Source organism: Staurois parvus, unplaced genomic scaffold (assembly GCF_062004578.1).
Source record: "Staurois parvus isolate SC_StPar_1 unplaced genomic scaffold, SC_StPar_1.0 ptg000218l, whole genome shotgun sequence".
NCBI classification, from domain to species: Eukaryota; Metazoa; Chordata; class Amphibia; order Anura; family Ranidae; genus Staurois; species Staurois parvus.
In genome coordinates, this window is record NW_028318014.1 from 4732917 (window position 1) to 4756533 (window position 23617).

General features: G+C 40.9%; 1 pseudogene; it reads right to left on the bottom strand.

Moving 5' to 3' along the window:
- Positions 1-19214: 19214 nt before the first annotated feature.
- Positions 19215-19388, bottom strand: LOC149460878 (U2 spliceosomal RNA; annotated as a pseudogene).
- Positions 19389-23617: the final 4229 nt, after the last annotated feature.

Below are 23617 nucleotides of genomic sequence, written 5' to 3' on the forward strand. Positions count from 1 at the left end.
CTTTGACTAGGCCACTCCAAAAATGTTACTAAGCCCACAACAATAAAATCAGTCTGTATATGTAGTAAATTATGCTTGTTATACTCACTGTTGAACCTAAGGGATTAATTCTCCGCATTGTGTAAAAAGGCTGTTTGATCCTGTCTTATCTAATCCTTATCTGGGTGGTTACCCCTGCCCCCTTGTGATGTCATCATACACTGTGATTGGCCAAAGCATTGCACCTGACTTGTGGTCAGTTGCATTGCTTTGACCAATCACAATTCACGGTCGGGTCAAAGGGCATTGTGGGCGCAGAGGGCGAACAGCCTGCCGAACGCCCTTACTGTTCGTGTATTCAGCAAACAAACGAATGGTCAAACTTACGTTCGACTCAAACATAAAGCCCATCACTACTTGCTGGTGTGTTTTGGATCATTGTCCTGCTACATAAACTGATGGTCAAACAATCTCCTTCAGGAGTTTTCCAGTAAAGCACAGAATTCATGTTTCCATTGATTATGACAAGTCGTCCAGGTCTTGAAGCTGCAAAGCAGCCCCAGACCATCACACTACCACCACCGTGTTTGACTGTTGGTATGATGTTCTTTTTATTAAATGCTGTATTACTTTTAGATTTTGGAACAGGCCAAATTCCTTAAATCCAGATTTATAGAAAAGGGCTATAATGATGTTAATCTGGAAAGAATGATATCAGAAGTAACTTTGAAAGATAGGAACTCTTTATTAATAGAGAGATCCAGACCACTTGTTGATTCTAGCTCTTTGGGCCTTTCACTTATCAATTCTTTAAAGGTTAAACAAATTTTAAGCTTAGCGATAAAAAGATTTTGAATTTTCACTCAACTCAAACTTTGAGGACTTATGCTATTCATTCTTTTATCATCTGTCACTCAAAGAATGTAGTTCACATGCTCATTGTCCCTGCGGGAAGTATTATTATTATTATTATTACTACGAGTTTATATAGCGCCAAAGGGTTTGCTCAGCGCTGTACAATAGGGGGGGACAATACATGGCACAGTACAACAAAGACAGACAGCGTACGAGGGGTAAGAGGGCCCTACTCTTACGAGCAGTAATACATATAGCATACTACTAGGGAATTTCATATTCGTCTCAATGAGCACATTGCGAACATCAGAAAGAGTTTTAAATGGTATAATGTTTCACAACATTATGCCATTTTTCATAATAAGAACCCTGAAGGGACTGCCTTTCTTGCCATAGATAAATATATTCCCCATTGGAGAGGGGGTAATGCTAAGAGAGAGATATCTCGTTCTGAGGTCAAGTGGATATATGACCTCAAGACCTATGCACCATATGGCCTGAACTTTGATTGTGACATTAATTGTTTTATTAAAAATAATTAATTGTATTGTTATTATTTTACGTTTTTATTTTTTGGATTTGCTGTAGAGATGGCCAGCTGTTCCTTTATAAGTTATTTGATTTATTCATATATTACCTTACCAATTTCTTTTAATATGTAAACTTTTTTATCTATTTCCAACAAAAACCTTTTTGGAGGTGTAATTACACTGCTCACCCCTTGGGGGTATATCATTGCTTGATGGTCTTAATTTAAATGATATTGCTCACCTCTGAGATGTTAATTTTTTATTTTTATATTGTCCTGATTATATTGTTTGCATTTATCTGTTTAGCGGTAGAGGGCCGTGTAATTGATATGTCATATTGGGGCCTCCGTATAAGGATTTAAGTTACTGTTGGAGCACTATCTGTATATGTTTTTAATGGTTCGATTTGTCTATGGCTGTCATGGCAACCATACTGTTTAGCGAGTGTGACCATTCACATCTGGTCCTCTCTCTGCAATCCTCCTATAAATGAGTTGTGACGGACGTGCGCCCTTGATCCCTGATGATGTCACTTCTGACGAAACGCATTGAATGGAGCTAGGGCGTATGTCACCACGCATGCGCAAATGCCCATGGCAATTTTGGAAGTGGGAAAATGAGGATCTTTGCCACTATACAGCGCTGTTTTGAATTCTCTTTCATGTAAGTGCAATACATTGGTTTGAATAAACTTTGCTAAGGATTTTACACTATGGGAAGTTTTTTTGTCCTATGCACATGCCCATTACATGCTTGACATCGATGATCCATATGGAGTGGGTGAATGTTGTCTGACCTACATTTGGAAGCTGTGGATGAAGTTGGAGCGGTTGCTATTTGATCATATTTGTGCCTTATTTGACCACTCTATAACATGATGGTCAAATTTATCTGGTAAGCCTCCTTTGAGCACTGAGTGGGATGAAGCGTGTTGCACTTGGATGTATCTGATCACCATATTAATTGAAGATATATGACTGCACTTAAGGATATTTTACACTGAGTGGGGTGATATGTTCAGTACTGAGCCAGATAAAACTTTATTTTGGTGGTATTTATTCACCACTGGGATTTTTATTTTTTTGCTATATAAATTAAAAAGTCCAAACATTTTGAAGAAGAAAGTGTTTTTCTTATAAAAATAATGACACTGTACTACTTGGGGGGGTGATGAAGATTTTTTTCTTACACTGATTGCTCTTACACCCTTAAAGGCTGTAAAAGCAATAATTCTCCTTCTCTCTGGCAGCATTCTCGCAACCATTGAGAAATACTGTGAGAGCTGTAATTGGTCACAGCTTGTCACATTGTACAAAGCTGTTGTGAATAGCCTTGTACCATGTGACCTCTGTGATCATTCACAGATCTCACAAGTAGTAAGCAATGATGTCAGGAAGTGTCATCTTGCTTACTACTATTCATGTGATCACTGATTGGCCAATCAGTGATCACATGATCGAGACCTCACACAGAGGTGCCTTACAGCGATCAGTGTTCCGCTGTGTTCTCCGGGCACAGTGGGCACCGGATCATGGTGCCGTGCACTCCCAGGGAGCGCGCACAGGCAGGGAATGTGGGAGGACATTTATAAACGTCCACCTGCTCCTGCACTGCTCCCGTCCAGCCGTTTATGTACATGGCCCGGACAGGAAGTGGTTAAGGACTTTTCACAGTGTCCTTTTCTACTGGGACTTATTTATTCATTTCACAGTGTTCTTGCTTTTTTCTTTTCTTTTTATTATATCAATTACGTTATTATATAGTATTCACATTTTTAGCACTGCACTTTTATATGTGTGTATTAGTTTTACGCCAGATGTAACAGGATGCACACCTTCCAGAAAGTTCAGCTTTTGTCTCATCAGTCCACAGAATATTGGCCCAAAAGTCTTGGGGATCATCAAGATTTGTTTGGGCACTTGTGAGACGAGCCTTTGTACTCTTTTTGTTCATCAGTGGGTTTTGCCCTGGAACTCTCCCATGGATGCTATTTTTGCCCAGTCTCTTTCTTATTGTTGAATCTTGAAAACTGAGCCAAATGAGGCCTGCAGTTCTTTTAGATGTTGTTCTGGGTTCTTGTATGATCTCCTGGATGAGTCGTCGTGCTCTTGGAGTAATTTCGGTAGGCCGGCCACTCCTGGGAAGGTTCACCGCTGTTTCAAGTTTTCTCAATTTGTGGATAATGGCTCTCACCGTGGTTTGTTGGAGTCTCAAATAGCTTTATAACCCTTTCCAGACTGATACATGTTGATTACTGTTTCATCTGTTTTTTAATTAATTTAGATCGAGGCATGATGTGTTGCTTTTTTTAGATCTTTTAGCGTGTTTCACTTTGGCAGACAGCTTCTACTTAACTGATTTCTTGATTCAACAGGTCTGGTAGTAATCAGACATGGTTGTGGCAAGTGAAATTTAACTCTCACATTTAACAAATGTGGCTAATCACAGTTCATTCATGATTTAGCAAGGGGGCAATTGGTTTTTCACATAGGGCCAGGCAGGTTTGGACAGCTTTTTTTCTCTTAATAAATTAAATCATCATTAAAAACTGCATTTTGTGTTTATTTGGGTTATCTTTGTGTAATATTAAAATTTGTTTGATGATTTAAATCATTTAAGTATAACAAATATGCAAAAGAAATAAAAAATCAATACTTTGTCACAGCACTGTATGGCCGACTTTATACTGATAATAGTTCTGAATAAGCCAAAGACTTTTTTGACAAAAACAATGGAATGGAACCCCTTTCAGACCATCTTTGAAAAAACATTTAGCTGAATGACCAAACTTACTTTACAATGTTTGAGACAACAATAGTGGCTAAGAGGGGGAGAGGAATCACTTTAAAGTGAATCTAAAACCCCAGAAAAACTCACCTCCACCTTCCAAGGGACATTTCTCACCAATTCTAAAAATGTTGGCAACAGGTGAATACAGATATCTTCTTTATTGCATAAAAGAGTAAAAATATTCCATGGCAAACTTACGCGAATGCGTTTCAGTCTAAAAACAGACCTTATTCATAGGTCTGTGAATACGGTCTTATTTTAGACTCAAATGCGTTAGCGTAAGTTTGCCATGGAATATTTTTGGAATTGGACTTGTACTTATAAGCAGATGGAGACTGCTAGTTGGGCACAGTGAGCTTATATGCATTAAGTCTAACACATTTGACAGGTAGTAGCAACCCACTTCTGTTTACATCTCTCACCAAATGCTTCATTCTGACACAGCTGGACTGTGCCAGGAATGCATGCAGAGCTGCACATTCAATAATATACTGAAATTAGGCAGGTAAATGTGTGTTACTGCAGAACAAACATATCATGTCTCTTCTGCAACAAAGCTGCCTGCTTGCAGCCTTTTAAAAATTAGGCTTAGTTCTGCTTTAAGTTTCGAAGATATATTCATTAAGGACAAATTATTGGAGTACATTTTTTGCAGTTCACAATATTTCTTCCAGACATAGACATACTTTTAGGTTATTCCTGAATAATGACACACACAGTACTGTAACACAAACATGTTTCATGAATAGACAGGTCAGTGTTGTTCGCCAGGGTAGTAACCTTGATCATATAAGTGGTACCATACGGTAACTGCTGCTCCATCTACTTTTATTTATACTGTATTTGAAGAGGATATGAAAGGGGAAAACCCAGATCTAACTATAAGGAGGAGAATTAGGCTAAGATCAGGTGAAGGGATTAATATTCTCCTACCTCACAGAGAGGATGGTGTTGTATTCTTGGGTGTAAGTAAAGTTAACCCAGTAAAATCAGGTGTTCCTGAAAATTTCACATTGGTGCTTGAGTGTGGAGGTAGGGTCCTAGTATTTTGTTCTTAATTTTAGTGCATCACATAGCTAGGATGGGGGTAGAAGTTTGTTTCCTATGCTAGTGGAATGCATACTCTGCCAATGTTAAAAGAGAGTGTTTATATTTATTTTTTTGGCAGGTGGTTGAGATTTTATAGGGAGGGAGTGGTGTTCTTGTCCAACATCATCTTTGGGAAAGTTTTGAGCACAGGACATTCCCAAAAAATATGGAGTATGGTGACTGTCTCCTGTTGGCAGCACCAGCCTAAAAAAGAAACTTGCGAAAAGATCCTATGGAGGGTTCATGGGACTTTGTACCACCTTAACAAGATCTTGATTTTGTTCGCTATGGAAGACCTATAGGAAAAATGGAGAATGTTATCTAATTGGTCATTTAAATGTGAAGTCCCAAGGAGTGGAAGAGGGCATAGGCCAGTGGGGTAGGGTCTAAGTATAAATTTTGAAAGAGGACTGTAGAGTTTACTATACCCTGCAGCTTAGATAGGGAGAGGAGAAAGGGGTTGCCCTCTATAACTAAAGAAGTTCAGTCAAACGTATCTCAGTTATGGCCTTCCAGCCACTAGAGACTAAAGCTGACCACACATGGTTAGTTAGTTTTTTAGTTCAGTCGGAAGGCTGAGGAGAAAAAGAACTGGTTCCTCCATTGACACAAATGAGGTGGATGAAAGAATCCCCGCCCCTTCACCAGGATATTGTATTCTGACAGCGCCGCCCAAACAATGGAAAGTTTTCCAACAAGTCTTTCTAAAGAATTCTATTAAACAAGTTTCTTCTGTTGAGTGTTAGAGTTCCTGCTAGACAGGTCAAATGTCCGATCAGTATGAAGCCAGCTTAAGACAACGTTTCTCCACCAGTTTGACGTGGAAGAACCCTTGAAACAACGTTGGGACATAGACCCTTGAAATAAGTTGTCTGATCCACCTGGCAATGGTGGAGTGGATCCTACTGAAAAAAGAATTTTAAATACTGTACAAGGTAACTCCATTTAACAAATACTTGCACATTATCAGTTATTTTTATCAGTTTAAAAAGTCAGGGCAAAAATACAAAACTGCAGCTATAACAGGCAACATCAGGCTGCATATTTGTGTTATCTTTCTGTTTTTTTTAACCTGATTAATTATGTTGCAGCTGAGCTAGGCAGCTGGACTAGCAGCCCTAGGCAGTGCAAACAACATTTTTTTTTATTGTTGCTATTGTAACTTATACTTCCTTTTGTTCAGTATTTTTTATTGTCGAAAACTGAAAGAGACAGCACAGATACATGCTGTTTTTTTAGGCAACATAAAATGTCATGAAAATACATATCTCAGTGTATATACAGTAGTTGCCAGCACACCACAGATCATAAAGTTTCACCCGAAGCTTTTACTAAACACAAAGGACCAAGGGGCCGACAATTGGTACAACTCATACACTTGTGTAGAGAAAAGGTAAGTCGGCACTACAGGTAAAGGGCCCTCCTTATGTTTGTTTCATACACTTGTGTAATCAGTTTCAGCTTAAACTATTGAGCTCCGTAATCAAAAGGCATTTTGAACATGGGGTAAGCAGTTTTAAGAAAGCATGAAAAAGAGGCAATAGCTGTACCTGCTGTCTGGACATAATATTCTTTTGCGATATTTTATATTTACCTGACTAAAAATATAAAAATGACAGCCTTCCGACTTGGTAATTTTTAACAGGACTGGGCAATGAAGGTCATTGTGTTGCTCACATATAATTCCATTTAAGGCTTCTGGAAATAGTGCACAAACAAATTGGTAAAAAAGTGCCTGAAAAGTGCTTCTCTGCATCTTTCTGTATGTTAAATAGGTAATCCAATGAAAAAACCTGCACAGACACAGAAAACTAACCTAATCTAACAGTGGTCAGCTCATGCCTAAATGCCGATAGTGTTTTTGGTTGTCTAATTAAGAAAATGGGGCTGTTTAAAATTCTGAGAAAATGAAAGTAATTAATATAATATAACTAATATAACTAATTAACACTTTTGCCTCATTTGCTTGCAACAAATGTGCTACTATACCTACTAAGCCATTGATGGAGCAGTTAGCTCACACAGAGCTAAAAACACATAGCTTGCATTGTATCATGAAAGCTGCATCATCACCACCCCTCAGCATATTACATCTGACAGGTGTCATATATGATATGCTGAAGAAGTGGTGACACAGTGAACAAAAATACAAATTCTGAATTCTCCTAGTAGTTTTCATCATATAGAGGCAACATAAAAAACACATTTTATTTACTGGAAGGGTTGTAGTTTTTCTAAAATTACAATGCATTAATAATTGTTTTAGATGCTTCGTGGATGCTTTAAATGCATCACAGATTACTATAACTTTATGATTTTAATCAGCAACTTTTTATAATAGAACAAGTGGTTTTGGTGATGTTGGATCTCAAGGTCGAGTTTGTGGCTACTTCTAGACTGAAATTACCATTTTTGGGGGGATCTGGACACAAAGTCCATTTCCTCACTATAAAAGGATTTTGATGAGTAGTTAGATTCAGACATGCTAGGATTTATTTTCCATGTGTTATGTTTTACTGCCTATGTAATGAAAAAGAGGTGAGGGGGAGGTGTTTGTAATCCAAAGAGAGCATCCTGGGTTGGCAACACTACTACCCAATAGATACAGTACAGTGAGCGAGCATTGTCACCCTGGGATAGAAACTGTGTAACTGGCAGAATCATTAGGTAAACAGGTATTAAGAAAACTATTGCAACCACCACATTTAAGTACTAGTAGACTACATTATGTTAATTTGTTTTGGGGACTCAAATAATACGATTTAATTTATACAGTATATTTATTGATCTTCCACCCTTCCACCCTTTTTTTTTTTTTTTTTTTTTAGAAAAATTCACCTTAAAGCTGATCTCCATGTTTATTTAAAGCGATTTCAAAGGTTAATTTTTTTTTTGAAATAACAAACATGCTGCTGTGTGCGGTGGTTTTGCACAGAGCAGCCTGGATCCTCATCTTTTCAGGTCCCTTGCTGGCACTCCTGGCTCATCCTTTCTGTCGGGTTCCCCCATAGCAAGCAGCTTGCTATGGGGGCACCTGAGCAGGCTGTTCCAAAGCCGCCGCTCCGTGTGTCCATTCACACACGGAGTCGCAGCTTGGCCCCACCTCCACTCTCTCCTCATGGGCTGACTACATCTAGTCAGCCCATGAGGAGAGAGAGGAGGTGGGGCCAAGCTGCGACTCCGTGTGTGAATGGACAAACGTAGCGGCGGCTTTGGAACAGCCATTGGCTCCCGCTGCTGTCAATCACATCTGATTGACAGCAGCGGGAGCCAATAGCTCCCACTTGCTGTCTTAGCCAATGGAGAGGCAGAAACCCGAGATAACTGAAGCTGTTGTGCACATTGATGGATCGCGGTGAGGCTCAGGTAAGTATTGAGGGGGCTGGGGGCACTTCTGCACACTGAAGGTCTTTTACCTTCATGCATAGAATGTGTGAAGGTAAAAAACCTTGAACCTTCACAACCACTTTAAATTTAAATAGCTTGTTTGGACCAAGCTGGGCCAAATGAACTATTTACTGTACCAACAGTTGTAATGGCTGGGAGCACTACAAAATTTGAGTTGGGGTGAGTGCTTCTCAGCCATTCAAAGGAAGCTTTGACTTTTATTAAAGAATACAAATCTGATTGACTGAAGTGGAGAGGCAGGCTGATGACATAAACTCCACCTCCGCCAATCAGAGTAAGTGTTGTACCCCTAAGCTCAACTCGATTTTATTCTGAGTGGGTCAGGAAGTTCTTATCCCTCTGCCGGAACACAGCTCTGTATACTACATGCAACTGAGGCTACATACAGTTCATACAGCGTTTTCAGTTGCCGTTACTGTTCGTGAAGTAAATAGTTCAACTGGACCAGCTTGGTCCAAACTAAAGTTAAATGAAACACAGAGATCAGTTTTAACCCCTTTCCACTGCATCCCAGCCCTTTAAGTGATCTAAAAGCCAGGAGGCAGGCATTCTGTGAATGATTGGCAGTCACAATGGTCACATAATCAGAAAACTCCCAATTGCAAGTATGTATCGGGAGCTTTTCAGAAACTATCAGTTATTGTGCTGGGAGTGCTCTCAGCACAGCAAAGTGTTTACTAATAGACACATACATGCAGCCACTACGCATTAATGCCCACCCACCGAGAGGAGGCATATTAGAACCAGGTCAGCGGGAACTAGTTATTATTATTATTATTATTATTATTATTAAAATACAGGATTTATATAGTGCCAACAGTTTGCTTAGCGCTTTACAATATAAACTTCCATCTACCTTAGACTGTACACCCCTTCAGGGTTAGGGACTGATGTGAATGTATAATTTATATGTAAAGCGCTGTGTAAATTGATGGCGCTATATAAGTACCTGAAATAAATAAATAAATCTCCTAAAAATGGCAAAGGATATGACTAATGGAGTTAAAAAACGATATGTGTTTCTTAAGCTGGGTATACGCTAGCAGAATTTTGTTCAACATTTTATGGTGCAAGAATGTTTGTTAATTTTTTAAATCATTAGTGGGGTCAAATCGACATTTGGTTTGTTTTGACTGCAGTGACAAGAAAATTCGAAGGAGCAGGATGTAAATGTTTTTTTCGAATGTACAAATTTCTAACAGTGAAATGTGGTTTTCTTTCAGTAAAGTACATTTATGCAGGCCATAGACGGGGAAAAAAACGACCGTTTTTTTTTTTTGAAAAACGAAAAATCGGTCGTTCAATCAACCGACATTACCACTATTGGTAAAAAAAGGTCGGGTGATTTTCGTCCCGTCTACGGCCGGCAATTATATAAAATATATGCAGAAGAAGAAGAAATAGAATATGAAGAAGAAATAGAATATGAAGAAGGAGAAATAGAATACGAATAAAAAGAAGAAATAGAATATGCAGAAGAATAAAAAGTTGCAACATTGCATCTGTTTGTATCCATTTCGGATACAGATGTTTCTTGTATCCATTTCGGATACAAATAGATACAATGTTGCTATACTTTTAAATGTCAAATATAATATCGGACTGAAATTCTTTTTTTTTCTTCTCCTTCTTCATATTCTATTTCTTCTTTTTCTGCTTCTTCTTCATATTCTATTTCTTCTTTTCATTCATATTCAATTTTTTTCCTTTTCTTCTTTTCCTTCTTCTTTCATGTCACTGCTCATGAGCATTTTTAAATATCGGGAAAAGATTGGCAAATTTGTCCATCATTGCCGCGAAAATCGTCAGAACGGCAAATTTGGCCGATTATTTTCCAGAAGGACCAATAATCTAAAAGGTCAAAAATCACGAAAAACTGTCGACTGATTACCACACTAACGATCCGAAAATCGGCCGATTTTTTTTTGCAGACGATTTTCGGTCGTTTTTCATCTCATCTATGACCCGCATTATTCCAAAATTGAATGTTAAAAGCAAATAGATACTTGTACTACTTTCAAAAGACATTCAAATGTAATAGAGGTTTTTGTATGAATCTTCCTAAGAATTTTTGTTTGAAATTCTACTAGTGTATAGATTTTAGAATTAGGTTTAGCTTTAGATTTTATTGTAGAAAGTACTGTAGAGCCAGAGACAGGATGAATAGTATATAGTTTATGTTTCAATACATACAGAGTCCATAAAGCTCTTGTGTAGCTGTGCATCTTTAACAAGTCCATTGTATCAGACTCTTATCTGCAAGCATTCATCTTTGTCTCTGAAGAGTGTTGCACTCATTAACCCTGCTACTCTTTGGCTGATGGAGGGGGAAGGGTTCTGGATGACAAAATGTTGAGCACAGACTGTTTCTGGTTGATTATTACTGGCTGATAAAACAACTTATGACCACTTATGATATGGACCAGTGAATGTTCTTATTTCCAATACAGGTACTGAAAGATTTATACAAAAAAAAGAAAGTTAAATTGGTTGCAAAGACAGAAGGTTTATTTTTACCTTTTTTTTGCATGCAGTTTCCCCTGCAGCCCTCCTAAATACATACCTGAGCCTGATCTTGATCCAGCAATGTTCATGAGAGCTGAGGTACTCTAGGATCTCTTGCTCCTCATTGGCTCAGATACAGGAGCAGGAGTCATTGGCTCCTGTTGCTGTCAATCAGAGCTACTGACGAGGCATGGGGGCGTAGCCAAGCGCAGTTCTGTGTGTCTTCTGGACAGAAGCAGCTTGGGAGAGAGTACAGATTAGTGACTCCATATAAAGTGGATTGCTATGGGGGCACTCGGAGGGGAGGTGGAGCCCAGAGCACCAACAGGGGACCCCAGAAGAGGAGGATCAGGGCTGCTCTGTGCAAAACCATTGCACAGAGCAGGTAAGTATACCATGTTTGTTGCAGTGCATGTAGACAGAAAGTGGCTGCAAATAGGGTGCATGAGATCAGCAGCACTGAGGTTCAAAAGAGAATGAAAAGGTGAAAATAGCATTTTATTAAAAAAACACAATCATAAAAGCATTGTTACAGCCTTATTGTGACCATACTGCTGCCTTGAAAATAAAAATACATTTATAAAGCACAGCAGTGTGCTTTACAAATATGCTTATTGATTCTCTTTGTTTTGTGACTCTTAAACAAGCTAAAGCTCATAAATTCATCTAAATTGTGGAAAAAAGATGCCAGGAAGAGAAGAATCTGGTTATTTATTACAGGTACTTATATAGCACCATCAATTTACGCAGCGCTTTACATATATATATATATATATTGTACATTTCTCATCAGTCTCTAACCTTTAAGGAGTGTACAGTCTAAGGTTTTTTTTTTTTCTTTAAGTCCGCAAATGTGCAACTATAACGAAAAACCCGTAAGTGTTCACAAAAAAGTGCAAGTGCAAAACACCACACGAAAAAGTACACTTAGGGGTGTGCTTTGTCCTTCCCCCGAAGGGGATGGACCACTACCCTGATCCCCCGGGGCACGAAGCTCCTGACAGGGACAAGGTTCCCAATTTGGTCCTCCTGGCCAAAAGGCCTGGTGGACCACCGTTCCTTGTGTCCAGCCGAAGCCAGACACCCAGTACTTGGTCAGGGGGCTCTCCCGAAGAGAAAACCCCCTAGGGACAGGGGAGGAAGGAACCAGAAGGCCACACATCCTCCCCCTAGACTTCAGGGCAGGCCCGAGGACCCACACCCTCCATCCTGTGAGGAAAACACACACATAAGTAAAGAAAAAGTGACAAAACGTGGGAGGTGTTAAATTAAATAAATAGAAAATAAAAAAGTGGTCGTGCCAAATTGTGCACAGACCAGGCCCTGAGGCCTGTAGCAAAATTTGCCCTGATCCTAGCCAAAAGGCCTGGTCCTAAGGGCGCTGTGCAGAAAAAGTTTGTAAACAAGTGACCACGTGCCATTTTCACACAGTGGGGTCCCACACCCAGGTGCTACTAGTGGCACCCCTGAGGCGACTACTCAGGGGGCACTGGTTTGCGGACTCTCTGCCTTCCCGACCCCTGGCCAGACAAGGTAGATCCGTCCAAATCAGGAGGTACTGGGTCCTTCTGACGTTCCAAAGGGGAATTACTACCAGGCCCCAGCTATGTGTGGGCATACCGGGTTCTGTTCCCCCCGTAATAGCCATCCAGACCCCCATCATACCAGCAGGGGTACTATACAAAAAGTCATCCCCGCAAAGCTAGAATGACCGTGGAGCACCCCTACTGGACACTGATAAGAACAGACACTACACTTGATCTTAGCCAAAAGGCGTACAGTCTAAGGTTGCTAACTCCCATTCATACATACACATACTAGGGCCAATTTGGACAGGAGCCATTTAACCTACCAGTGTGAGAGGAAACCCATGCAAGCACAGGGAGAACATGCAAACTCTAGGCAGGTGGTGCCATTGTTGGGATTCGAACCAACAACCCTAGAGCTGCCAGGCAGTAGTGCTAACCATTTAGTCACTGTGCTGACCCTACATAACCTGGCTACTTGACCTGTCAGTCAGGTCCCTGAGAACTCTACCTATCCCAGAGTGTCTCTTTCTGTGTTAGGCAGCAGACACATCATGGTACAAAAACAACATACCATGAACTTTACCGCTGGATGAAACCGTCCAAAAGATTTAGCTCCTTCAAATATGCACTTTCTGTATTTAACACATTTATAGTATGGGGAAGAAGAATGCATAAAATGTATCTTGCAATAAGAGTCCGACATTGTAATTGCGTATGCAGCGAGCACATTTCTAGCTCACTCTAATTAAGCATAATTATTGGCATAGATTTTCTTCTATGGTTCTCTGAATTTCACTTCAGCACTATTGTTATGCTGTGTTATTTGTGTACTGACCACTGAGTTCACCAGAAAACACTGCTATTTCCATAATTGTCCATTAGATAGTAACAATTAGTATTCTGTGATTCATACACTGGTTGCAGGAGGAGAAATGATGGCAAGATGGGATGTAAACTGAATATTAAAGTTGATTGTGAACATTTTACAATCCATCTGTTGTATGATCCTTTTAATTGAACTTTCCATTAAGTTCATTTCCTTAATTACAAAGCCTTTGAAGGTCTAAAATTGTGATTGTCTCACCAAAAGTAAGACAACTAAAACTTAAACAGCCTAAAAGTCAACCATTCATAAATTGATTTTGAATATTTAGTGTCACCTCTGATTTCCAAACTTGCATAAAAACACTACCAAGACAATATAAACAACTAGAAAAGCTACAATTTCTGGGGAAATCGTGTGAAGTGTTCTTGCCTCCACCAGTAGTCTACAACTGGAGTGGGCAGAGTAACTAGCTTTTGTCAGCTCCCACTCTAGTTTTGAACATTCCGCCATTCATTCCTATGGGACCAATTTCACCACAAAAACGCCGATATTTCGTGAACCATTCGGCAAAACGTTCCACAAAGTAATAGCACACCAATCGGGAACAATCCGCACGTTTCGGTATATTACTGTCTATGTAGTGTAAAAACTGTGGGAGGAGTTAGGGAGTAAATTTGGCTATAATAATAAGAATATATATGTGAGATAACAGTGAGTGGTCTTGCCATGCAAGAACACTTAATGACAAAAACCTAACAGCACATTTGAATAATTTGCATCCGATGATAAAGTGACCAGACGTCCCCAGTGTCCGGGGACAAAACTCGATTTGAGGAAACTGTCTACAGCTGAAAAGTGTACCCAATATTAAACATTAGTAACTGGCATATCCCCGACCTAAATGTTTGTAACCATAATGAGTCACTGTCTGGAAAGTGGAGGAGGGAGTGGAGAAGAGAAGGAGGGAAGCATGCCTGGGTAGGGTGATAGTGGACAGATTTTGCAACCAGTGTGCTTGGATGGGTGGTAGGTTGCAGCAGAATTGTCACAACTACCAGATGGCCGCTCTTTTATTGTCATTATTATCATCTGTTGAGTGAGGGGGGAATATGTGCTTGAGATGGTTTTTTAATGGGGATTGGGGGGATTGTATTGGCAGGAGGGGGGATTTGTTTGCTTGGGAGGATCTCTGTGTTTTACTTACTTTTGGCCTCTGCATGTTATTTACTACTGACTTCTACGCTCTGCATTACTTACTGCTGACCTCTGCACTCTGTGTGCACTCTATACCCAAATCACAGTTCGCTCAAGTTTTATTCAACACCCCCTTTAATGTCTTCCCACTGTTGGCACAATTGGACCACACCCAAAATTCAACTTCGCAAACTGTGTGCACTGCTATTAGCCCCTCCCCTATTCTCCTCCATGCTCCACCCCCCATTAACAGCAGGCATGGTCAGTAGGTTGTTCCCAGATTTACTTTTGAAAATCTGGTCACCTTACCCTATGACCTGGCCTTATTTCTACACACAGTGCTTTCCAGCAGATCAACCTCTTTCTGAAGTGGGCTTTAGTTCATTTTTACAGCTGTTAGTGGAAGAAAATAGGACAGTTGTGTTAGGTATCCTATTCTACATCTAGACAGTGGCATTTTCTATATAACGGGAAAATTGACCTTCGACATATGTTAACACTGTCATACACAGCCTACAAGGTATTTACTTCGGACTACTGCATTTTCCTGGGTTTCAGCCTTCTAAATACAAGGCGTAGCACATAACACAGAATTGCTGTTCTTGGCAAAGCATCAGTTTGCATACCAGTTTCCTGTGCTGCTAGCTAAGTCAGCCTAGCAATCAGTTCTGTTCACACAGAACCAGTCTGCTGTGTTATTTCAGCTGGACTAGCAGCTCTATGAAATAATAGTGACTTCCCAGGCTTAACTGTGCCTTGATATCTGATTTAACCTGCAGGGTGGAAGACACAGTTTACAATACTAGGAAAAGATATGAGCAGGTACTGGGTTGTAAAAAGGAAGGTGCAGTTTTATGTTAAAGCTTAAAGTGTATCTAAACCTTAAAGAATATGTTACCCCAATATTTCATTTTCATGATATGTGTCTGTTGTACAATATACTTGTGTTAAAAAGTATCCTGTTCTATTTGTATTGCTTCCTTTGTGTGAAATACCTGGTGACCAGGGGCAGACTGACCATTTGGAAACTTGGCCCGAGGGCCCAGGATCAGTAGGGGTCCCCATGAGATGCCCCTGGTACCTTTTTCATAGGCTGTTTTGAGTTTGGGCAAGGATACAGGGGCCCCATGATCCCCTATTGCCCGGGGGCCCCATGAGTTGTCAGTCCGCCCCTACTGGTGACCCTGCTATCCCCTGCTCTTCTATTTCAAACTGACCATGCTAGGCATGAGAGTATATCCATCTCAAGTGTTCTGGCTGTACTGGGAGAACAGCCTACCTGTCTTTCAATAGTCAAGCCTTGTGCTAACACCCTCCCAATGCACAGCCATTCACTGTGTGGAAGATGGAGAAATCCCAAAAATTTGGAAGAAAGGTAGCTGTCATTCCACAAGGGGAAAAGAAGAATATTGCACAAATGTGATGCAACGTATTTTCTGAAGAGTGTCTGTGCTGAGCAAGAGACCTCACCCATTGGCGTTTAGTAAGCAGTAGGACAGCTGCTAAGCACGGGACCTAGAAGCTAGTGAAAATAACTGCATTAGTGGTACCTACTATAGTGATTTACAGCTTCCAGGGGGATCTTACAGGTATAGTATGTACGTATTTACCAAGCTGGACCAATGTAACTATGTAAAAACTGACTAAAACTCAGCGTGAACTAATCTAAAGCTAATAGCAACTTTAACAGCTGAAGGTGCCCAGTGGCGTAAGATCATGGCTTTTTTTGTCCAGCTCTAAGAAAACAAAACAATTGGAAAGCCTTGTCTGCTCTGTATTGTTTCCCCAGTGCCAGGCCTGTCTGTGTGCATCTCTCCTTCCCTCCTCGATTGACTTAAACAGGAAAGCTCATGTGACTAGTGTGCTCCTATTTAGTAGTGTACCTGACCCCAAAAAAAAATAATTGGCCCTGAGTAGGGCTGGATCATGGCCAAATGATGCCCTATGCACAGCCCAACTATGGTGCCTCCTCAGTGCCCAGTGCCCTTTTTGCTCAGGGCAAGATAGCAAGGGGAAAAACTCTGGAGGTGTCGCCTTCCCTTGGTGGTTCCCGCAAGCCATACCTCCCAACGTTTTGAGATGGGGACAAGGGACACCTATTAGCAAAAGTATGTAGGCACAGGACACACCCCCTGCCACACCCCCTTAAAGGAGAATTATAAAAAAAAATGATTAGTTAAACTTACAAGTTTTTTTTACCACTGCTATTCTTTTTATACTGGCTTTTGAAATTTACAAATGCAGCAATTTACAAAATGGATGAAAGGTTTAGCACTGGGAAACACTTTTTGAAATATGTGGGGTTAGCATTTTCAAATAGCAGGTTTGCTTTAAATAGTGTGCTAAAGGGTTCACCCTCACAGAACCTATCTCATAATGGATCTGGGAACTATGTAAAGAGCTCCATTATATATACATTGGGCAGTATAAGGACATGTTCAGCCCTGCATTCAGTAGGAGAATAAACTGACAAACAGAAAAGTGAGGCTAGATCCTCCCTCACTGCAGCAGATTTAAGCAAAGTCATTCTAAAAGGTCACCTTTGCAAAGTAAATATCCTACTTGGCTACTTTGCGTTTAAGAGCACAATTTCCATGAAACAGCTGGCTGAATTTCAGTGTTTACTGAATATCCAGTTCACCCTGTGTGTACAAAGTGCCTTCAGAGGCTGCTTCACCTTCCTGAAGTCACTGTCTTCCAAATCTGAAGACATTTTCAGCACTGCACATTAGGGAAAATATGACATCATAAAGTCATAGTCTGCACGATATTAGACGGGATTGCTGTGGACAATTCTGGCATTATTGTGTATGCAGTGCTACTTGAGCATGCGTATTTATGCAGGGGAGGAGAATGTTCCCAAGAGTCACTTTCATCTTGCAGAAAGGACTGCAATCATCCAGAACAAAATCCAAACATATTGGTCAATTGTTCCCCATGAAGTAGTTGAATGATATGTCCCCTGGTACCTTTAGACCTCAACAAGCCATTGATTGCAGAACTCTCTTGATTGGACTGCCCTGGCTGTCCCTGGTTGCAATTACAATTACATACTGTAGATCAGCAGTCCCCAAACTATGGGCTGAGGGCTGGATGTGACCCTTTGCTTGCTTTTATCTGGCCCTTGGGGTATTATTCCTAAAACTGAAGCAACAGTGGGGTATAGTTCATGCCACTGACACCAACAGTGGGGCCCGATTCCTCCCACAGACACCAGTGATGGGGCTCTATTCCTCCCACTGACACCAAATATGGGGTACTGTTCCCCCCACTGACACTAGTGATGGGATATTGTTCCTCCCACTGAAACCAACAATCAGACACTATTCCTCTCACTGACATCAACGATGGGGCACTATTCCACTCATTGATACCAATAATGGAGCACTAATCCTCCCACTGACATCAATGATGGGGCACTATTCCTCCCACTGACACCAATGATAAGGCACTATTCCTCTCAATGACACCAACAATGGGGCACTTTTACTCCCGCTTACACCAATTATGAGGTACTATTCCTCCCACTGACACCAACAATGAGGCACTATTCATTCCACTGACACCAATGATGGGGCAAAATTACTACTCCCACTGATACCAAAGATGGGGTACTGTTCCTCCCACTGACACCAAAGATGGGGCACTATTCCTTCCTCTGACACCAATGATGGGACAATATGCCTCCCCCCAATACCAAAGGTAGAACACTATTTCTCGCACTAATTTTTTTTTTTAAGTCTGCAAACGTGCGGAAAACGAAAAAACCCGTAAGTGTTCACAAAAAAAGTGCAAGTGCAAAACACCACACGAAAAAGTGCACTTAGGGGTGTGCTTTGTCCCTCCCCCGAAGGGGATGGACCTCTACCCTGATTCCCCCGGGCACAAAGCTCCTGGCAGGGACAAGGTTCCCAATTTGGTCCACCTAGCCAAAAGGCCTGGCGGACCACCGTTTCTTGTGGCCAGCCGAAGCCAGCCACTCAGTACTTGGCCAGGGGGTTCTCCCGATGAGAAAACCCCCTAGGGACAGGGGAGGAAGGAACCAAAAGGCCACACATCCTCCCCCTAGACTTCAGGGCAGGCCCGAGGACCCACACCCTCCATCCTGTGAGGAAATAATATACACACATAAGAGTGAAAGTGACAAAACGTTGGAGGTAAATAAATTAAATAAATTTAAAAAAATTAAAAAGTGGTTGTGCCAAATTGTGCACAGACCAGGCCCTGAGGCCTGTAGCAAAAATTGCCCCGAACTTAGCCAGAAGGCCTGGTCCTGAGGGCGCTGTGCAGAAAAAGTGGTAAACACAGTGGCCATCTGCCTTTTCACACTGTGGGGTCCCACACCCAGGTGTTACTAAGAGCACCCTGAGGCGACCACTCAGGGGGCACTGGTTTGCAGACTTTCTGCCTTCCCGGCCCCTGGCCAGACTGTGGTAGATCCGCTCAAATCAGGAGGTACTGGGCCCCTCTGACGTTCCAAAGGGGAATTACTCCCGGGCCCCAACTCCAATGGGCTCCCGGTTTCTGTTCCCCCGTAATAACCATCAGGGCCCCCATCATACCAGCAGGGGTACTATACAACCAGCCATCCCCGCAAAGCTAGAATGACCGTGGAGCACCCCTGCTGGAAACTGATGAGAACAGATACTACACTTGATCTTATCCAAAGGGCCGAGAAGCGACTATTTCTCGCACTAATACCAAAGATGAGGCATTGTTTACTCCACTGCAACTGGCCACAGTCTGGCTTCCCTAAAGTGTGAAGGACAGAAAACTGGCCCTTTGTTTAGACATTTGGAGACCTCTGTTGTAGATGCTCAATTGTCCTATTATTAACACTGGCCTGGGAAAGTAAAACTTAGATTAAAACATCTCATAGCTGAAGCTGTGGGGTTTAAATATTTAAGGCCCTATTCACATCAGAATGTGGAGCAGGAAACCTGTGCTTCGTGTGTGTTTCCTGCACTGTGTTAAAAATGCACTGCAGTTGTGATTGGCCATGTCAATGCAATGCTAATGACACCCCACACACGTCACAAACGCAATACGTTTGTCTGCACTTGATTGCATGGTACAGAAGAACCATGTGATACGGTTGCAGTGCCTTTTTTAAAGCAGTGTCTGCACTACTTTTAGTGTGGCGCAGTGCGATTTCAACCCATTCATTTGGATGGGCTGAAACTGCACTGCACTAAAACTGCACAGGAATATGAGCAAATTCCTGTGTGGTGCGACTCCTTGTGTGAATCGGCCCTAAATCCCATTTATACAGTCTATCATGGTAGCTAATGCACTCTTTAAAATATTTGTTAGATCCTCTAAGCAGCAGACACCACTGTGAAAAAATTTAGAATATTTAATAGTTCTAGAAATGTGACTCATTAGAGTTCTTATGTAACCACATTTGGCAGGTGAACCAAGTGAAGGAGGAACTTCCCAAGAACATGCTGCTCTGTTACCTACAGCCCCAACTGAACAAAAAACACCCTCAGGTACAATACATATATCTTTAATAGACATGTTTAAGTGTGGTTCCACTTGTAAACAAAACATTTAGACTTTGGATAATTAATTACTTATATTAAGGGCCACTAAAGTATGCCATTTACTTAATCTAATATGAGATATTGATGCTATCCCACAGATAACGAATAGTGAAAAAAATGTCCTAATTGCCTCAGTATGCAGACATTATGTATTTTTTCTGCACATATCAGGTCCCTTAAAAATAAACAATATATCAGTTATGGAGTCCTGAATAGTAGTAAAACCTGACACGGGGGGAGGGTTCCAACCTATCCCCATTCTATCCAAAACTATACAAAAAAAAAAAGTTTGAGTAAAGATCAGACCTGGATCTACGGGGTGGGCTATGCCCCCCAGATTTTAGTTGTGCCCTCCCAGATCTCTGAAAGTGCATCCACTAATCCATGAGACTTGATGAGGACAGTTGATATAAGGGGGCACTCTGATGAGGACAGTTGATGTAAGGGGGCACTCTGATGAGGAAATTGATGTAAGGGGGAATTCTAAGGGTGGCAATTGATGTAAGGAGTCCTCTGATGAGAACACCTGTTGTAAGTGGGAACTCTGAGGAGGTATATATTATAATAATATAGGGAGGGACTATATTATTATAGGGAGGGACTCTGATATAAGGGAGCACAGATTCTGTTTAACCATTTGACACCCGGCCAATAGCTGTATGGCGTCCGGAAAAATGCACTAGCTTTCCGGGAGGCCGCCATTTGGCGTACTCCCACACATGCGCAGTTCGCGCTTGCAGAGCTGTTCAGCGGCGTGATCTGTCACCGGCCGTGTACCTCGGACACGGCCGATGACAGATCTGAGTATCGGCCAATCACAGCAGGTCACATGACAGTTGTATATAATGGATGGCTTCATTCATGCCGTCCATTGTATACTAGTGTCTAGCTGTGAATGGTCACAGCTGATTAGCTGTGGCCAAATCACAGCTAAGCACAAAAAAAAAAAACTCTGAATGAAGTGATGTTATTCAGATAAATGCTTGCTTATAGCAAAGTAATTATTTGCTATAAGCAAATTGTGTAAAAAAAAAAAAAATACTGATCACTTCCCCAAAGTAGTACAATGTTACTATGGTAACATTGTACTACTTTGGACATAGTGAAATATGAAAAAAAAATCTTAAAAAAAATAAAAAAAATTTAATAAAAAATTTAAAATAATAAAAAAATTAAAAACAAAAATATATATATATATTTTTTTCACATTGTCACCAGTCAGTGTCCCTGATCACGTCCATGCCAGTTATATGATGACGCTGTACTGCACTGGTGACAGTATGTAAAAAAAAAATTGTGAAAATAATTTTTTTTAGTTTTTAATTTTCCGAAAAATTATGACAAAAAAAATACAACTTCAAAAAACTCGCCATTCCTCTTTTGAAGTACGTCGGACTGTCTACTTTGCAAAAAGGGGTCATTTGGGGGATATCTGTACTGTTCTGACATTCTTGGACCTCAAGAAATTAGATTGGCTGTCAGTACTTCAGGACTGATCAATATTCAGATCTATACCATAGTTTGTGAACTCTATAACTTTCCTACAAACTAAAAAATACATCCTAATTTGGGTTATTTTCACCAAAGACATGTAGTAGAATACATCTCGGCCTAAATTTATGAAGAACAATTATTTATTTGCAAACTTTTATAACAGAAACAAAGAAAAACGTTTTTTTTCAACATTTTTGGTCTTTTTTTATTAATTTAGCAAAAAATAAAAACCCCAGTGGTGATTAAATACCACCAAAAAAGCTCTAGTTGTGTGAAGAAAATGATAAAATTTTAGTTTGGGTACAATGTTGTATGACCGCACAATTGTCATTCAAAGTGTGAGAGTGCTGAAACCTTAAAAATGGCCTGGGCAGGAAGGGGTAAAATTGCCCGGTATTGAATTAGTTAATAATTTTAACCTAATGACAGCCTATTATATACTAGCGTTTCTTGTTCACACTGACACCGCCTCTGCGCTACCTGTCAGACGTACTTCCAGGTTTTGACTCCGTGGTAGACACGCATGCCTGTACTTCTCAATACAGTTCTCAAACAAGAGAAAAAAAGCATTTCTGCCACTGGAGAGGCACTGCAGGGGAAAGGCTTCAGTTTAGTTTGCTTGTGGGCTCCATCTTGTACCTTCCTACAGTTGGGTGATTGTTGGGATATAGTACATGATAGTTTTTGTCCTCATCTCAGGCCTTAATTGACAGGTAAGAGGGTAACCAAGGCCTGAGATGCCACCCATTTTTACCCACCCCTGACTGCCCATCTGAAAGAGATGCATTTCATGAGCAGTTAGACCTATTATTCCTAGCGCAAGTTGTTTATTTTATATATGTTTACGTGCTTAGAGACCTTCCCAGATCTAATATTAATACTGAGCAGAACAGTCCCAGTTTCTCATGTTACCTTTTGGAAAATTAATTGCCCCCCCCCCGCTAGTTGAAGAAACCTTTGGGTCCGTGTAGGTGCTCAACTCCAATTTAGCTCTGCGTAAAGTTTACCCTTCACCAATTCTGACATCATACCAAGATGGAGGTTTTTAGGATTGAATTCCTAGAGTGTTGTGTTTTCCCAGTTTTGCTGGCCATTCCTATGCCTGGGCAGAGGTGTTAATGTTCTTACCTTAGCTTGACATCATGAGGCTGCACCTAAGCAAATAAATACAGTGAAACATAATTGTGCAGCAGCTACTCAGGGGTTAACCAGATAAGCAACTGAATGTGCCACTGTAGCAATGAAACAAGATATGTACATCATAGTATGGACAAAAGTGAATTAAATACAGTTTGTGATGGAACAAGGCAAGAAATGAAGGCTGTAGTTACAGACGTTACCATTGTGGGAAAGGAAGTTATAAAATGTGAATTTATGTACAAGAAGAGAACTAGGTGGAATGCAGCATGCTATAAAAGTCTGCAAACAGCAAGGACAGTAAGACTAGAGAGAGTAGAAAATGCTAAAGGAGAGATTAGAAGCACATTATTTGCTTTTTTACTGCTACCTCGGATTCATTTTAATGCAGCACTGACCAGCAGCTTGTACATACCTTTCTTTTGCTTCCATACCACTCCATTAAAGTGAATGGCCCTACATAAGGTACAAGTTGTCCACAGGGCTATGCACTCTTCCTGTGTGATAGTGCTGATTGGCCCAGCACTGCGACACCGAGTGAGCAAAGTGTTCCTCCATACACAGAAGTACCAAGTACTTTCTATAGCTTCTGCGCTGAACAGAGCAGGAGGGGTGCAAAGAGAGAGGTAAGCACATGTAAGGGAGGGGTTGAGGGTTAAAGCAAACCAATCACTTCGCCCACAATAAGAAAAGCATGGGTTGGCCTTAAATTATAAGTGGTGGTTACTGGTTATC